This window comes from Anomaloglossus baeobatrachus, chromosome 6 (genome assembly GCF_048569485.1).
Source record: "Anomaloglossus baeobatrachus isolate aAnoBae1 chromosome 6, aAnoBae1.hap1, whole genome shotgun sequence".
Lineage (NCBI taxonomy): Eukaryota > Metazoa > Chordata > Amphibia > Anura > Aromobatidae > Anomaloglossus > Anomaloglossus baeobatrachus.
In genome coordinates, this window is record NC_134358.1 from 235,659,400 (window position 1) to 235,675,525 (window position 16,126).

Sequence of the window (16,126 nt, forward strand, 5' to 3'; positions counted from 1 at the left end):
ATCATTATTCTGAGCTGTAGACATATATCACTCTAATGTTTCTGATTCATTGTGCTTCTTCTATGTGCCTGTGTTCTTCTACACTCCCTGACAGAAGTTCTGTCGCTTATCCATGTTATGTAAATAAAAGCTTATAACCTGACTTTAAATTCATCCATTGGTTTTATAAATTACTCTTTTGAAAGCTGAAACCTTCCCAAATTTGGTTTAGGTTATGACAATAAAGTTGCTGCAAAGCTGAAATATTGATCATTTAATGAACACAGAAAGGTCAGATTTTGGCAAGACAAAAGTTTTGTCACCCACAGAAAGTAATGTGAAATTCAAACAAATAATTAACTTCTAATACAAAGATATGTTGCATAACATTGGTGAACGAAGTTGTGGTGCTATTAGAGCCATATTTAATATTTTGCGTTACTTCCATGAGCTTGAAGGACTGCATCCATGCGGTTCACAATGATTCATACAATTTATTGATGAAGTCATCAGGAATAGCAAAGAATGGAGAAAAAACAAAAAGCAGCACCAAATGTGCACTACAGCACTAAACATTCCAAACTGTACTTATTTTAAAAATTTTTGAGATTTTTGGCAAAAAATTGCAATTTCTTGAGCTGCTTCGCCACGTCACGGCAAATCTCATTTGAAGCAGTCCTACACTAAAATATTTTTATAAAATGTGCCATACGGCCTCACATATGAATAGTAGAACTGCTCTTAGCAGCACTCACCTGGTCTATTTCAATCCCGTACCCATGACTGAGTCATGGCTGTGGGCGGGACAGGTCCAAGCAAATGCTGCATGAAGTAAATAGCCTGTGGACAAAGCCTGATGACTTAATGTGAACAGTCACCAACCGCCAAAATCTAGACAGATGGAATACATCCCAAATTGGGGTGCAAAGCAAGGTGGAGGTCAACCACCGACCAATTCAATCTGTCTGGATTTTGGCGGTTGGTGACTGTTCACATTAAGTCATCAGGCTTTGTCCACAGGCTATTTACTTCATGCAGCATTTGCTTGGACCTGTCCCGCCCACAGCCATGACTCAGTCATGGGTACGGGATTGAAATAGACCAGGTGAGTGCTGCTAAGAGCAGTTCTACTATTCATATGTGAGGCCGTATGGCACATTTTATAAAAATATTTTACTGTAGGACTGCTTCAAATGAGATTTGCCGTGACGTGGCGAAGCAGCTCAAGAAATTGCAATTTTTTGCCAAAAATCTCAAAATTTTTAAAATAAGTACAGTTTGGAATGTTTAGTGCCGCAGTGCACATTTGGTGCTGGCTTTTTGTTTTTTCTTCATAGCAAAGAATGGAGTCTTACATGCCTCCCAGAGTTCATCTAGATTCTTTGGTTTTGTTTTCCAAGCTTCCTCTTTCATCCTACCCCAAACATGCTCAATGATGTTCATGTCTGGTGACTGGGCTGGCCAATCCTTGACCACTTTGATCTTCTTTGCCAGGAGGAACTTTGTTGTAGAGATGGATGTATGAGATGGAGCACCATCCTGCTGCAGATTTTGACCCCTTTTATGATTGGGAATGTAAGAAGTAGCTAATACTTCTTGATATTTTAGGCTATTGATATTGCCTGCCACCTTGCAAATGTTTTGCACATCCCCATACTGAATGTAACCACAGACCATGATCTTTCCACTTAACCGTTTTCTGGGTGTATTTTGGATCCATACGGGCTCCAATAGGTCTCCTGCAGTATTAGCGGCAGCTGTGGTGTAATTCATCTGAAGATTAATCAGAGAAATCCACCTTCTGCCACTTTTCCAGCATCCATATGTTTAGCAGGCTGTGGGACTTGGCAAATGCCACACAGGTTTTTTAATTGCCTTTTGTTTAGTGCTGGCTTCAAGTCTAGTGCTGATTCAACCATGGAGGCCATTTCGAGACAGAGTCCTACAAACTGTTCTAGTTGACACAGGGACTTGAGGTGACCAGGCCTGTTAGAGCTCTGCTGCAGTGGAAGAGAGGCTGGCATTGGATTATCTAACCAACAAATGTTCCTCCTGAGCAGTTGTCTTGTGGGGTCTGCCGGACCTGGGCTTGTCAAAAGCATCTCCAGTCTCTTCAAATCTTTTTTAATTATTTGTACTTGACGATGAGACACATTAAAGGTGCCAGCCACCTCTGCAGTGCATCTGGTCTTCAGCCTCTTGATAATCAAGGCTTTGGTCGCAGGGTGGATTTTTGGCATGTTGTCAGATGTCAAGTTGCAGTTCAAGTGAAGGTATGGGGTTCTGGGTTTCTTTTTATACACACCCACTAATTAACCAATCATTTAGTGAGCACAAGTGAGGATGAAAACTAGGATTGGGTGCATTATATGACAAGGTGACAAAACATTTGTCTTGCCAAAATCTGACCTTTCTGTGTTCATTAAATGATCAATATTTCGGCTTTGCAGCAACTTTATTTTCATAACCTAAACCAAATTTGGGAAGGTTTCAGCTTTCAAAAGAGTAATTTATAAAACCAATGGATGTATTTAAAGTCAGGTTATAAGCTTTTATTTACATAACATTGATAAGTGACAGAACTTCTGTCAGGGAGTGTATGTGTCCGTTCTTCTATGTGTCTGTCCTTCTATGTGTCTGTGTTCTTCTGTATGTCTGGATTCTTCTATGTGTCTGTCTTCGTCTATGTGTCTGTCTTCTTCTATGTGTCTGTTCTTCTATGTGTCTTCGTTCTTCTATGTGTTTGTCTTCGTCTATGTGTCTGTCTTCTTCTTCTATGTGTCTGTTCTTCTATGTGTCTGTTTTTCTATGTGTCTGTTCTTCTATGTGTTTGTGTTATTCTATGTGTCTGTGTTATTCTATGTGTCTGTGTTCTTCTATGTGTCTGTGTTCTTCTATGTGTCTGTGTTCTTCTATGTGTCTGTGTTCTTCTAGGTCTGTGTTCTTCTGTGTGTCTGTGTTCTTCTGTGTGTCTGTGTTCTTCTGTGTGTCTGTGTTCTTCTGTGTGTCTGTGTTCTTCTGTGTCTGTGTTCTTCTAGGTCTGTGTTCTTCTGTGTGTCTGTGTTCTTCTGTGTGTCTGTGTTCTTCTGTGTGTCTGTGTTCTTCTGTGTGTCTGTTCTTCTATGTGTGTGTTATTCTATGTGTCTGTGTTCTTCTGTGTGTCTGTGTTCTTCTATGTGTTTGTGATCTTCTATGTGTCTGTTTTCTTCTATGTGTCTATGTTCTTCTGTGTGTCTGTGTTCTTCTATGTAAGACAAAACAATCACGGATCTCGGGGAGACCAGCCTGAGAAAACACTGCTGGCAGCCAGCGAAGGTGCTCAACACATTGAAATCCTAGGTATATTGCCCCCTGGGAAGTATGCAAATCAAAAAAGGTCCGTGGAGCCTCTTAGGAGTCTCGACACGGAAAATAGCCAGATATCCCTCCGGGAATGACCTAGCCAAGGAGTGGCACTTTTTAGAAGACCACCATAACCACCATATTAAGTGGCCCTTTTAGTCAATATCCAGCTCTTGACGAGTTTAAAGATATAACAAGGGAAATACCAGCAGCAGGGGCATACTTACCTCTACTCGTTCTCACACTATGTTGGTCTCTGCAGCAGTGTGTAGTTGGACTCAGAAGTGCTGCGCATCTCAACACAGTGGGCATGATATGGTAACGCCATTGTGGCCTCTGCACTGAGCTGTCAGAGCACAGACACAGAGGGAGAATGATGGAGGAGGGAGTGGATACAGTTGAAAGGGAGATGCCATGTGGGGGGGTGGTCTGTAATATCAGATGTACTCTATGAATATGAGTAGTGCTGTTTCCAGAAGTAATCAGTACAGCCACATTTCCCTTATTCTTAAAGGGAACCTGCCAGTTGATTCATGCTGCCCAAACTACTGCAGCATGAATTAGAGCCTAGCGCCATGGTTGCAGTCATGTCTATTTTTCTTTGAAACATTCCAGCATTTCAGAAGGAATATGAATTGGCATTCCAACCAGGGGCCATAGTCAGAGACAAGACTAGTCCACCACCGCACCAGGCCTGTTGGTCTTTTCCATTGAAATAGACCTGTCAGTCACCTGCAACAGTGCAGAAAGTAGCTGTCCGGAGACTATGCCGGGCTAGTCTTGTCTCTGTCTATAGTTGCCAGCCAGATCTTTAAACTATATGTTTTCTGAAATGCCAGAGTATTTCAGAAAAATATATACTGCAATTATGGTGCTAGGCTCTATTTCACGCTGCCTGCTGTTTGAGCAACATGAATTGGTTGACAGATTCCCTTTTATCATGTGACAGGGAGCTAATTAACTTTATAATCTTTCACTGCTCAATCTGGGCACTGCAGAAAGCTATGTTCACACTTGCGTTTTAAGGAACAGACAAACACAATTAAAGTAACAAAAGCATGATCAGATGTAGTGTGTGTCCGATCCTCACCAAAAAAACCAAACAAATGGAAAAAGCACATTCACCCACCTCCTGAAGTGTTCTGTTTATGGCTGGCTGCATGTCCAGACACTTTATCTAATGTCGGATGAACTGAACTTCAATGGGTTCGGTCATCTCTACTCCTAAGACTTCCTCTCTCTTCCACAATTGTACGTTCCTCACCCAGTCACCTCCATGTGCTCCAACATATCCGATTATTATCAACCACATTCAGAACTTTGTGATGGAATTTGAAAGCCCATCTCTTCAAGAAAGCTTACAGCCTGCAACAACCTTGCTGCCACCTCACTGGAGCTGCCGCCAACCCCCAACCTACTGGATGAAATAGTGCATTATGCAGAATGTAGCACCCCTGAGCTACTAAGAGCACTACTAGGAACTGCATCCTCACATGGATGCAGGGCCTACCCCCAGGGACCTGGAACACCAGTGCCAGAAACACCCACATGCACCAAAATCCTAGTTATCACGCCACACCAGGGGTAATTGGCCAGTCAGATACAAGGGGATAGCCACCTAGAGGGCGGAGCCAAACCAGAGGGACTAGACAACCTGGTGGGAGGGGACAGCAGGCAGAAAGAGTAGGAAGTAAAAGTGGAAAGAGGTGCCTGAGAGCTGGGTTGTGTAACAGTGACCTGGGGGCACAGGAGAGTGGTCGCCAGGGCAGGTACACCCGAGCACCGCTGGGACCAGAGTACGCACGGGGTACAGGGCCCTAGGTCAGGCAACAGTTTCATACGGTCTGGCAAATACCTGCACAGTGAGGGGACCTCCATGGACCTCACTGACCCACAAATCCAGGGGCACCAGCAGTAAAGCAAGGATCAGCGTTTGGGACAGAGACCAGCCCTACAGGGTCCACACTGCCCACTGTACAGAGAAGAAGAAGACTGCCACCGCAAAGGGATAGTCGGTCCCCAAACGATCCATGCTACGGGGACCCAACCACACTGAGAGTGCCGGGGACAGAGCAACCGAGTCATCAACTGGCACTGGAAATACAGGGACCTGCACCAGCCGTCCAAGGGTCCAGAGTGAGTAGAGACTGTTAATTACAACCCCGGTGTGGCCTCCCTTATTCCGGCACGTCCACCATACAGCTCCCTGGGCTCAGCCCTACCTGCGGAGGGCCTACCACCTCAGCTCCCATTACAATCAACCCTAGGAATAACCAATCCAGCAGCGGCGGTTCCCCCATATTAACCGCAATTCGCAGGTAGCGTCCCACAAATGATTCTATTCTCCCCTGTAAATACTCCCCATTAAAAAAGGGCCCAGGGCACGGGACAGGGCGGCGGCCACCAAAGTGACATTCCCCAGCTAAACACTGCCCGGGACCGAGTACCCCATTCCCTGGGCGACCCACAGAACTTTTACATCGGTTCTAAAATTAAAGGGAACCTGTCACCAGGATTTTCCCTTAAAAGCTGCAGCCACCACCAATGAGCTCTTAGATACACCATTCCAGAATACTGTATATAAGAATCGAGACCGCTCTGTATAGCATAAAAAACAAATTGGGTGTTGGTACTTTTGGTCCGGTGCCTCCATCTTGCGTGAATGTCATCCTCCTTCTTCTGAGGCCCCTGAGGATGACGCATCCTACATCATCCACACTGGCCGGCATTGCTGCCCACACTACAATACTTTGAACTGCCCTCAGTGGGCAGATGAAAGTGCAAATGCTTAGGAGCACAATGGAGGCATGTACAGAGGACAAAGGACATATTATCCTCAGGGGCCACAGAAGAAAGAGGATGGCATTCATGCAAGATGCAGTAGGCGCCAGACTGAGACCAGCGGCACCCATCCATCGGGCTGGACTGCCCCCCTAGGTGAGTATTATAAAGGTGTTTTTTACGTTATACAGAGTGGCCAAGGCTCTTATATGCAGTATTCTGGAATGCAGTATATATCAGCTCAGTGGTGGTGACCACAGCTCATAAGGATAAAACCTGGTGACAGGTTCCCTTTAACACATCGGACTCCAGACAGACCCATAGCATTAAATGGGTACCCCCTGCTTCTGTTTGCATCAGTTATGCAATGGATCCTTCATTTTTTTAGATTAATTCTGTTTGTCTGTTCCAAGAAGATGGAACAGACAAACTGAATGTAGACAAACAAATTATCAGTGATCAATGCAAAAGTCCAGGATTGTCATTAGGTTAGATGGTGCCCTGTGTAGTGACAATCCTTTATGGTGCATCCTATAGTACCCAAATCAGATATTTCCTGGCCACTATCATGCAGTGCACAATGATACTGCTGGACAGTTGTCTGTATGCCACTACCTGATCAGTACTCTAGGGACCGGAGCTGCATCATACACAGCTGCATTTCTAGAGGTTATGGAGCCAATTGTTGCATTGAGGTTACAATGCATAGGACATTATAAGTATATTTTCATCATAGCTATGTATTCTGTAGATATCCCCTAAATGTCTTATAGATGCAGAAAACTGACAGTTCATCATAAGGGACAGCTGAAGTTTACTAATATCGTGATCTGGAGAGCAGGCGCTCATCATTCAGAAGAATAGTAGAGGTGTAGCAGATGCAAGTGTTTATCAAATCTACAGCACACAGCCTAAAATGTAGCCCAGCTTTTCAGTAGATTTGGGCCTGTCCGTACTTTATTCTGCACTTACATCGGACACCATAAACATACTGACAGATTCCATTTAGGGATATTACAGGTATCTATAAGATTCCGTTTACATATTTTGGGTAGCAGCGTCTATGAAAGTAGGCGTACTTCTCATATAGCTCCCCTAAACCAAGTGTTCCCATGGTACAACTAATTGGAAAGGTACTGCAGATTTACAGTACAGGACATTGCTTAAGTGCTGCCCTTACTTCCTTTATACAGGGATTGCATACGCTGTCAGTGTAGCACCCAGGGATATGGGGTACTTTGTTCCGGGCAGTGTCTCTATTGGGAATGTCACGATGGTGGCCACTACCCAATTCCGTGCCCTGGGCCTTTTTTTTATGGGGATATTTACAGGGATTTTGTGAATAAGTTACTTGTGATGCCACTTGCGATGTTGCGGCTAAGTATAAGGAGCCGCCGCTGCAGTGTCTCTTCTGGGGCTGATGGTATGGCAGTTAGTGTGCTAGTCCCTCCGCAAGTACGGTATTATCCCAGCAGGTGTATGGTGCGGTGGATGTCGGAAGAAGGAGTCCAGACATTGTGTAATTCTCTCAATGGGTCTGAACTTCTGTGGCTGTCTATTGAATGTCTTTCCTTCTATAGACCACTCTTAGTAGATACTAGCTCCTGCATACCAAGAACACAATTTAAGATGTTCTGACCATCATAACTTGGCTCCTGTAAAAGTCACTTGTATAGTGTTGGCACTTTCAGACAACTTGAACTTATTACACCTTAATTTCACCTCAAAATAAATCCAGCGTGTCCAACACAAAAAGCCTCACTTATGTATAACTTGCTGTTCAATGACAGTTGTCAAGTGTAATCCATCTGTAACAGCAGAGACCCTGGAACAGAATACAGAAATCCCTGCTTCCGCTCCTCTGTCAAACTGCATACTGGCAGAGGTCAGCTTTTAGTACAAGGAGGAGTCAATGGAGCAATACTTTCTGGGAAGTGATGTAATGGATGGTCCAACTCCTATAGGTCTGGCAGGATGGGAACCCAAGTTTTTGTATATTTTTTTGTCTACATGGAACCTAATAGACCATGCTTTCAACAGGATCTAGTAAGCATAGACACGTGGGACACATGAGAGCCTTTTTTACATCATCGGGGCAGTAATGTGGTGACACAGGTTGCCTCCTTTCTTTGTGTAATCATATATGTTTTGGTTGTTATTGACTATTGTATCTGAGATTTATATCTGATTGTAGACGGTTGCCTTAGGATGACTCCCATGGTGGATAATGTGGGCACGTCTCCTGTGTTTGCACAATCCTCGACCCTTATATGTACATCATTTATGAACTATCTACAGAATGCCAGTGCTGAACATGTATGCTGTTCTGCGCCAAGAAGGCATGTGCATGATGTAGAAATTAATGGGAGGAATCGGCGTGCAAAGCTCTAAAAGGAGAAGATTTGCTCTTTGTCAGACACATAAAAGGTTCCTGGCTACAAATTGGTTAAGGTGAACAAAATAATGATGTAATGTTCATAAATAGATGCGGACAATCAGTGTGAGTGGCTGGATTACTGATATGCTGACGTGCACTAACCCAGCAACTTAATATAATCGCCAACTAGAAAAACAGCTTTCTTACATATGATATCCAAGGTAATCCTGCATAGCCTATCTGTACAATTACAGCCCAGAAAAGAGCATCGAATCCAGCCTGTTCGCTTCCTTTACTGGTTAAAATGGAAGAGGAAACAAATCTTCCGCATAGTGACGTTTCCTTGTGTAACTGTATATTTCATGATTGTATGTTATGGATAGTGTCAGTTACGATCCCTATCATTCAGCGGTTACATAAACTAAGGAGACTAATGCATTCCTGAGGCATGCTCACACTTTGCTCAACACAATACCGGCTGTTTTGGGCATCCATACTTAACGACACCATGAATGGTAAAATATGGTATCTTATTGGGAAACAAACAATGGGCAACATACAGTCATATGAAAATGTTTGGGCACCCCTATTAATGTTAACCTTTTTTCTTTATAACAATTTGGGTTTTTGCAACAGCTATTTTCAGTTTCATATATCTAATAACTGATGGACTCAGTAATATTTCTGGATTGAAATGAGGTTTATTGTACTAACAGAAAATGTGCAATCCGCATTTAAACAAAATTTGACCGGTGCAAAAGTATGGGCACCCTTATTAATTTCTTGATTTGAACACTTCTAACTACTTTTTACTGACTTACTAAAGCACTAAATTGGTTTTGTAACCTCATTGAGCTTTGAACTTCATAGGCAGGTGTATCCAATCATGAGAAAAGGTATTTAAGGTGGCCACTTCCAAGTTGTTCTCCTATTTGAATCTAATATGAAGAGTGGCATCATGGGCTCCTCAAAACAACTCTCAAATGATCTGAAAACAAAGATTATTCAACATAGTTGTTCAGGGGAAGGATACAAAAAGTTGTCTCAGAGATTTAAACTGTCAGTTTCCACTGTGAGGAACATAGTAAGGAAGTGGAAGAACCCAGGTACAGTTCTTGTTAAGCCCAGAAGTGGAAATTGCAATTTTTTGCCAAAAATCTCAAACTTTTTATAATAAGTACAGTTTGGAATTGTTAGTGCTGAAGTGCACACTTAGTGCTGGCTTTTTGTTTTTCTTCATTGAATTGGTCGGTGGTTGACCTCCACCTTGCTATGCACCCCAATTTGGGATGTATTCCATCTGTCTAGATTTTGGCGGTTGGTGACTGTTCACATTAAGTCATCAGGCCTTGTCCACAGGCTATTTACTTCATGCAGCATTTGCTTGGACCTGTCCCGCCCACAGCCATGACTCAATCATGGGTACGGGATTGAAATAGACCAGGTGAGTGCTGCTAAGAGCAGTTCTACTATTCATATGTGAGGCCGTATGGCACATTTTATAAAAATATTTTAGTGTAGGACTGCCTCAAATGAGATTTGCCGTGACGTGGCGAGGCAGCTTAAGAAATTGCAATTTTTTGCCAAAAATCTCAAAATGTTTATAATAAGTACAGTTTGGAATTGTTAGTGCCGAAGTGCACATTTAGTGCTGGCTTTTTGTTTTTCTACAGTTCTTGTTAAGCCCAGAAGTGGCAGGCCAAGAAAAATATCAGAAAGGCAGAGAAGAAGAATGGTGAGAACAATCAAGGACAATCCACAGACCACCTCCAAAGACCTGCAGCATCATCTTGCTGCAGATGGTGTCAATGTGCATCGGTCAACAATACAGCGCACTTTGCACAAGGGGAAGCTGTATGGGAGAGTGATGCAAAAGAAGCCGTTTCTGCAAGCACGCCACAAACAGTCGCCTGAGGTATGCAAATGCACATTTGGACAAGCCAGTTATATTTTGGAAGAAGGTCCTGTGGACTGATGAAACAAAGATTGAGTTGTTTGGTCATACAAAAAGGCGTTATGCATGGAGGCAAAAAAACACGGCATTCCAAGAAAAGCACTTGCTACCCACAGTAAAATTTGGTGGAGGTTCCATCATGCTTTGGGGCTGTGTGGCCAATGCTGGCACCGGGAATCTTGTTAAAGTTCAGGGTCGCATGAATTCAACTCAGTATCAGCAGATTCTTGACAATAATGTGCAAGAATCAGTGACGAAGTTGAAGTTACGCAGGGGATGGATATTTCAGCAAGACAATGATCCAAAACACCGCTCCAAATCTACTCAGGCATTCATGCAGAGGAACAATTACAATGTTCTGGAATGGCCATGCCAGTCCCCAGACCTGAATATCATTGAACATCTGTGGGATGATTTGAAGTGTGCTGTCCATGCTCGGCAACCATCAAACTTAACTGAATTGGAATTGTTTTGTAAACAGGAATGGCCAAAAATACCTTCATCCAGGATCCAGGAACTCATTAAAAGCTATAGGAAGAGGCTGTTATTTTTGCAAAAGGAGGCTCTACAAAATATTAATGTCACTTTTATGTTGAGATGCCCATACTTTTGCACCGGTCAAATTTTCTTTAAATGCGGATTGCACATTTTCTGTTAGGACAATAAACCTCATTTCAATCCAGAAATATTACTGAGTCCATCAGTTATTAGATATATGAAACTGAAATAGCTGTTGCAAAAACCCAAATTGTTATAAAGGAAAAAGGTTAACATTAATAGGGGTGCCCAAACTTTTTCATATGACTGTATTTACCTGTGTTGAACATGTAAACACATGAAGTTTTATTGCTTTCTTCAGAGATGTTACTCCTTGTTGGTGATGTAATAAAAACTTTCTATTGTGTTTGTGGTTTTGCTTTTAAAATCAGTGGGGAAAAACAACCCATAAAGTGACCCAAAACTTGCCATAAATGATAATGTAGGTAGGATTGAAGGAATGATCAGTCTCCTAGAATATATTAATGCCCCTCAGAAGTGCCGTAGAATATAACAGTGCTCATATTTTTTACACTATAAAGTAATAATACCACCTGGGTGCCCCTTTGACAGTTACAATAACCTGATTAATAATGTAATAACACTTTTTTAGTCTCCACTTAACATTTAACATGGTCTCCTGAGTGCCACTAAAACATCAATGTCTTCTGATGCTCCCACAGAAAACAAAACAGTATAATAGCCCCACAACCCCCCCACGCAGTATAAAGTCACTACAGTCCCCTGACATACAGTATGATGCTCTTATACACAGTAAGATGCCTTCAAAGCTCCCAAACAGTAAAATGTCCCCACAGCTCCCCCACACAGTAAAATGTCCCAACAGACCCTCCACAAAGTTTAGTGGCCCATTGTTTGATGCCCTCATATACCTCAACACAGTATGAAGCTCCAACAGCACTCCTCCTACCATGTTTCCCAAAAATAAGACAGTTTCATATTATTTATAACCCCAAAAATGCAGTAAGGCTTATTTTTGGGATATGCCAGCCACTCCTTAAGCTCATACATATTCACTCCTCTCCCGTCTGTGATTGGTTACAGTCAGACATGCCCCCACGCTGAGTGACAGCTGTCTGACTGCAACCAACCACAGCCACAGGTGGGCAGGCCTACATCATACAGTACAATAAATAAATAATTAAAAAAACGGCGTGCAGTCCCCCCTCCCCCAATTTTGATACCAGCCAAGATAAAGCCTCACAGCTGCTGACTGGTATGCTCAGGCTGGGGAGACCTATGTCATTGAGAGCCCCCAGCCTAAAAATATCAGCATGCAGCTGGCCGGAATTGCCGCATCCATTAGATGCGACAGTCCCGTAACTTTACCCGGCTCATCCCGTTGCCCTGGTGCAGTGGCAAACGGGGTAATATATGGGGTTGATACCACATTTGTAATGTCACCTGTCATCAAGCCCAGAGGTTAGTGATGTCACAGCATCTATCAGATACCCGACTTGACTAACTAAGTCAGTAATAAAAAAAAATAGATGACAAACAAATTTTTATTTGAAAAAACACTCCCCAACACATTCCCTCTTTCACCAATTTATTGGAAAGAAAAAACAAATCCAGGTCCGGCGTAATCCAATAAGGGGGTCCCAAGATGATCCATACTCACTCTCCCAGTCAAAGAACAGAATGTTCCCCATTGGCTGGGAGAGCAGTGCAGTGACATGAGATAACATCATGAGGTCATCCCAGGTCACTGCAGGGCATGATCAGCGCTGACTTCAGGAGGTTAGCTAGGTACATTACCTGCGGTGATGGAAGCCGCTGCATACCTGACTTCAGTGATAGTCACCACTAGTCACAGTCTCGGGCCGCCTATGAGAGGTGATCTGAGATTGCAGCATGCATTGAAGTAAGTGACAAGCATTGACATTAGGAGTTAAGGTCTTCATCACTGCAGGTAATGAACTTTACTAACCTCATGACGGCAACGCTCATCATCCTCGCGGCTGCTCGCACACTGCGGTGCGGACAGATGTTGAAACACTGCTGTGCGGGCAGCTGCTGACACTGCAGTGCGGGCAGATGCTGACACACTGCAGTGCGGGCAAATGCTGACACACTCCAGTGCGGGCACATGCTAACAGACTGCAGTGCGGGGAGCTGTGGGGCTGGCACGGGAGCGGGACACAGACTGCAGGGGCACCCGATGGAAGTCACACGGAAGTGCTTCCGTGTAGCTTCCATGAATTTTGCGGACCCATTGACTTGTATTAAGTCACGGTCCGATATTACGAAACAGAATAGGACATGTTCCATAATAATGGAACGGACATACAGCATCCGATGTGTTTTTTTGTAGGATTGGTTGCACACTGAAGTGCTTCCATGTGCCATCCGATCCTACACAAAAGACATTAAAAATATGGTTCTGTCAGTATGACTGCAAAAAAATGGAACTGAACAGGACAAACGGAACGGTCATCTTAATGAGCCCTAAGTATGTACTTCTTTAACCCTTTTTTATTTTCTTTCTTTTACAGCCCCTGTTCACCATTTTACAACACATCACTCTTGCCTCCCATTGAATTTAATGTGTTCGGCTAGGATCAACGATCGGATTGTGATCTCAGGCGGGATTGGCAATCCTCAAGTGATCCGATCCTTGGCAGGAATGCTTATTTCTATTAAGGAGATGTTATTTTTTGTTTGTTTTTAATTTATCTTAAATACAAGTCATTATACAAGAAAAATGTTTCCTAACATCTTTTCCTGTAAAATCCATTTTATTTTCAGTTTTGTAGGTCTATTGTCACTTAGTAAAAGTGGAGTAATACCCTGACAACATTGTTCTCAGCACCAACCTGGGAGTTAGAAATGTGTCCAGGCATCTTCCCCATGCTGTTCTAATTTCATTTGAGTGGTGTTTCCATCCATTTCAGCACTTTTCCAGCACCCCCTCCCCCGGACCTCCTGGGAAGGTCTGCCTGAAAATGCTTAAATTTCCCATTGACTTCCGTTATACTCATTAGTCGAGTCATGCCCATCTGAGTGTCCGACCTGCTCAATTCGAGTAATGAGCACTCTAGCATTTTAGTTCTAATGCATCACTAATAGACAATCATCTTGGCTATTTCATACATAAATTTGACTTGAAAATATTTAGCATGTGATTAGTTATGTAAATTCTTGTCATGTCACAGCATTGTTACTGTTTTGCTCCTAAAATTTAAATATACATTTTAGGTAGCATTTTATAAAGCCATCTTTGGTTTTCAATACTGCCTTAATTCTTCCTACCATGCTCTCATGTAGATTCAAGTAGGTCTTGACAGAAATCTGATCCCAGGTCTCTTCTATACATTCCCAATGTTAGTGCATACTGTTCGACCCACTTGGGTATGTATACAGCTTTCTCTTCAACTTCACCCACAATTGTTTGATTGGGTTGAGGTCTGGTGACTGGAAACCAGTCCAGCACCTCTATTTCATTGTCATTGAACCATTTCTTCACCAATCTCGATGTTTGCTTTGGGTGGTTGTCCTCCTGGAACACTATGTCGCCCTTTTAATACCAATAGTACTCAAGTGTACGAAGTGACTCCCCTTCTAGGATATTCACACATACCTCAGCATTAAGACCACCATCAATTCTGGTCAAGTATCCAATGCCTTTGGCTGTGAAATAATCCCATATCATTAGGCTTCCTTCACCAAACTTCACAGTTCCTTCAATTTCTCAATCCTTTAACCCCTTCAGCCCCCGGGCACTTTCCGTTTTTGCGTTTTTGTTTTTTGCTCCCCTTCTTCTGAGAGGCGTAACATTTTTATTTTTCCATCAATCTTGCCATATGAGGGCTTGTTTTTTGCGGGACGAGTTGTACTTTTAAATGAAACCATAAGTTTTACCATATAGTGTACTGGAAAACGGCAAAAAAATTCCAAGTGCGGAAAAATTGCAAAAAAAGTGTGATCGTACAATAGTTTTTGGGATATTTTATTCACTGTGTTCACTATATGGTAAAACTGAGGTATCTATGTGATGCCTCAGGTCGGTGCGAGTTTGTAGACACCAAACATGTATAGGTTTACTTGTATCTAAGGGGTTAAAAAAAATTCACAAGTTTGTCCAATAAAAGTGGCGCACGTTTTGCGCCATTTTCCGAAACACGTAGCGTTCTTATTTTTAAGGATCTATGGCTCAGTGATGGCTTATTTTTTGTGTCTCGAGCTGACGTTTATAATGGTACCATTTTTGCGCAGATGCTACGTTTTGATCGCCTGTTATTGCATTTTGCGTAAAACTTGCGGCGACCAAAAAACGTAATTTTGGCGTTTGGAATTTTTTTACGACTACGCCGTTTACCAATCAGATTAATTGATTTTATATTTTGATAGATCGGGCATTTCTGAACGTGGCGATACCAAATATGTGTATATTTATTTATTTTTTAACCCTTTAATTTTCAATGGGGGGAAAGGGGGGTGATTTGAACTTTTAGGTTTTTTGTTTTTTTTTTTATTTTTTAAAACTTTTTTTTTTACTTTTTTTTTTTATTTTACTAGTCCCCCTAGGGGGCTATAGCGATCAGCAATCCGATTGCTGATCGCTATCTGCTGATCACAGCTATACCGCTGTAATCAGCAGATTCAGTCACTTTGGTTTTCCCTCTGCTCTCGGCCGAGGGAAAATGAAAGTGAAACATCGTAGCAGCAGGCGTCATCACATGACCCTGTGCTACGATGGCAACCACCGATAGTCACGTGATAACACACGTGACTTCCGGTGGGGGCGCCGGTGAGTAACAAACATGGCCGCGCGCATTTAAATCTTGCTGCCAGACTTTGGCAGCAAGATTTAAGGGGTTAATGGCCGCGGGTGGAAGCGATTCCACCCGCGGCTAGCAGGCACACATGTCAGCTGTTGAAAACAGCTGATATGTGTGCCGATCCACGCCGCCTGCCTGCGGCAGGGGGCGGGGCTTAACGGGACACGATCCTGGACGGATAGATCCGTCCAAGGTCGTGAAGGGGTTAACCCCCTTTTCCTGTTTTTTCCCAAACCCATTTAAACCCATCACAGCTTAGTCTATTGACTTTCATCTCACCCAAATTACTTGTTACCAATCTTCTACTGTCCACTTTTCACACTTTTTTGCAAACTTTACTAGACATTTCTTATG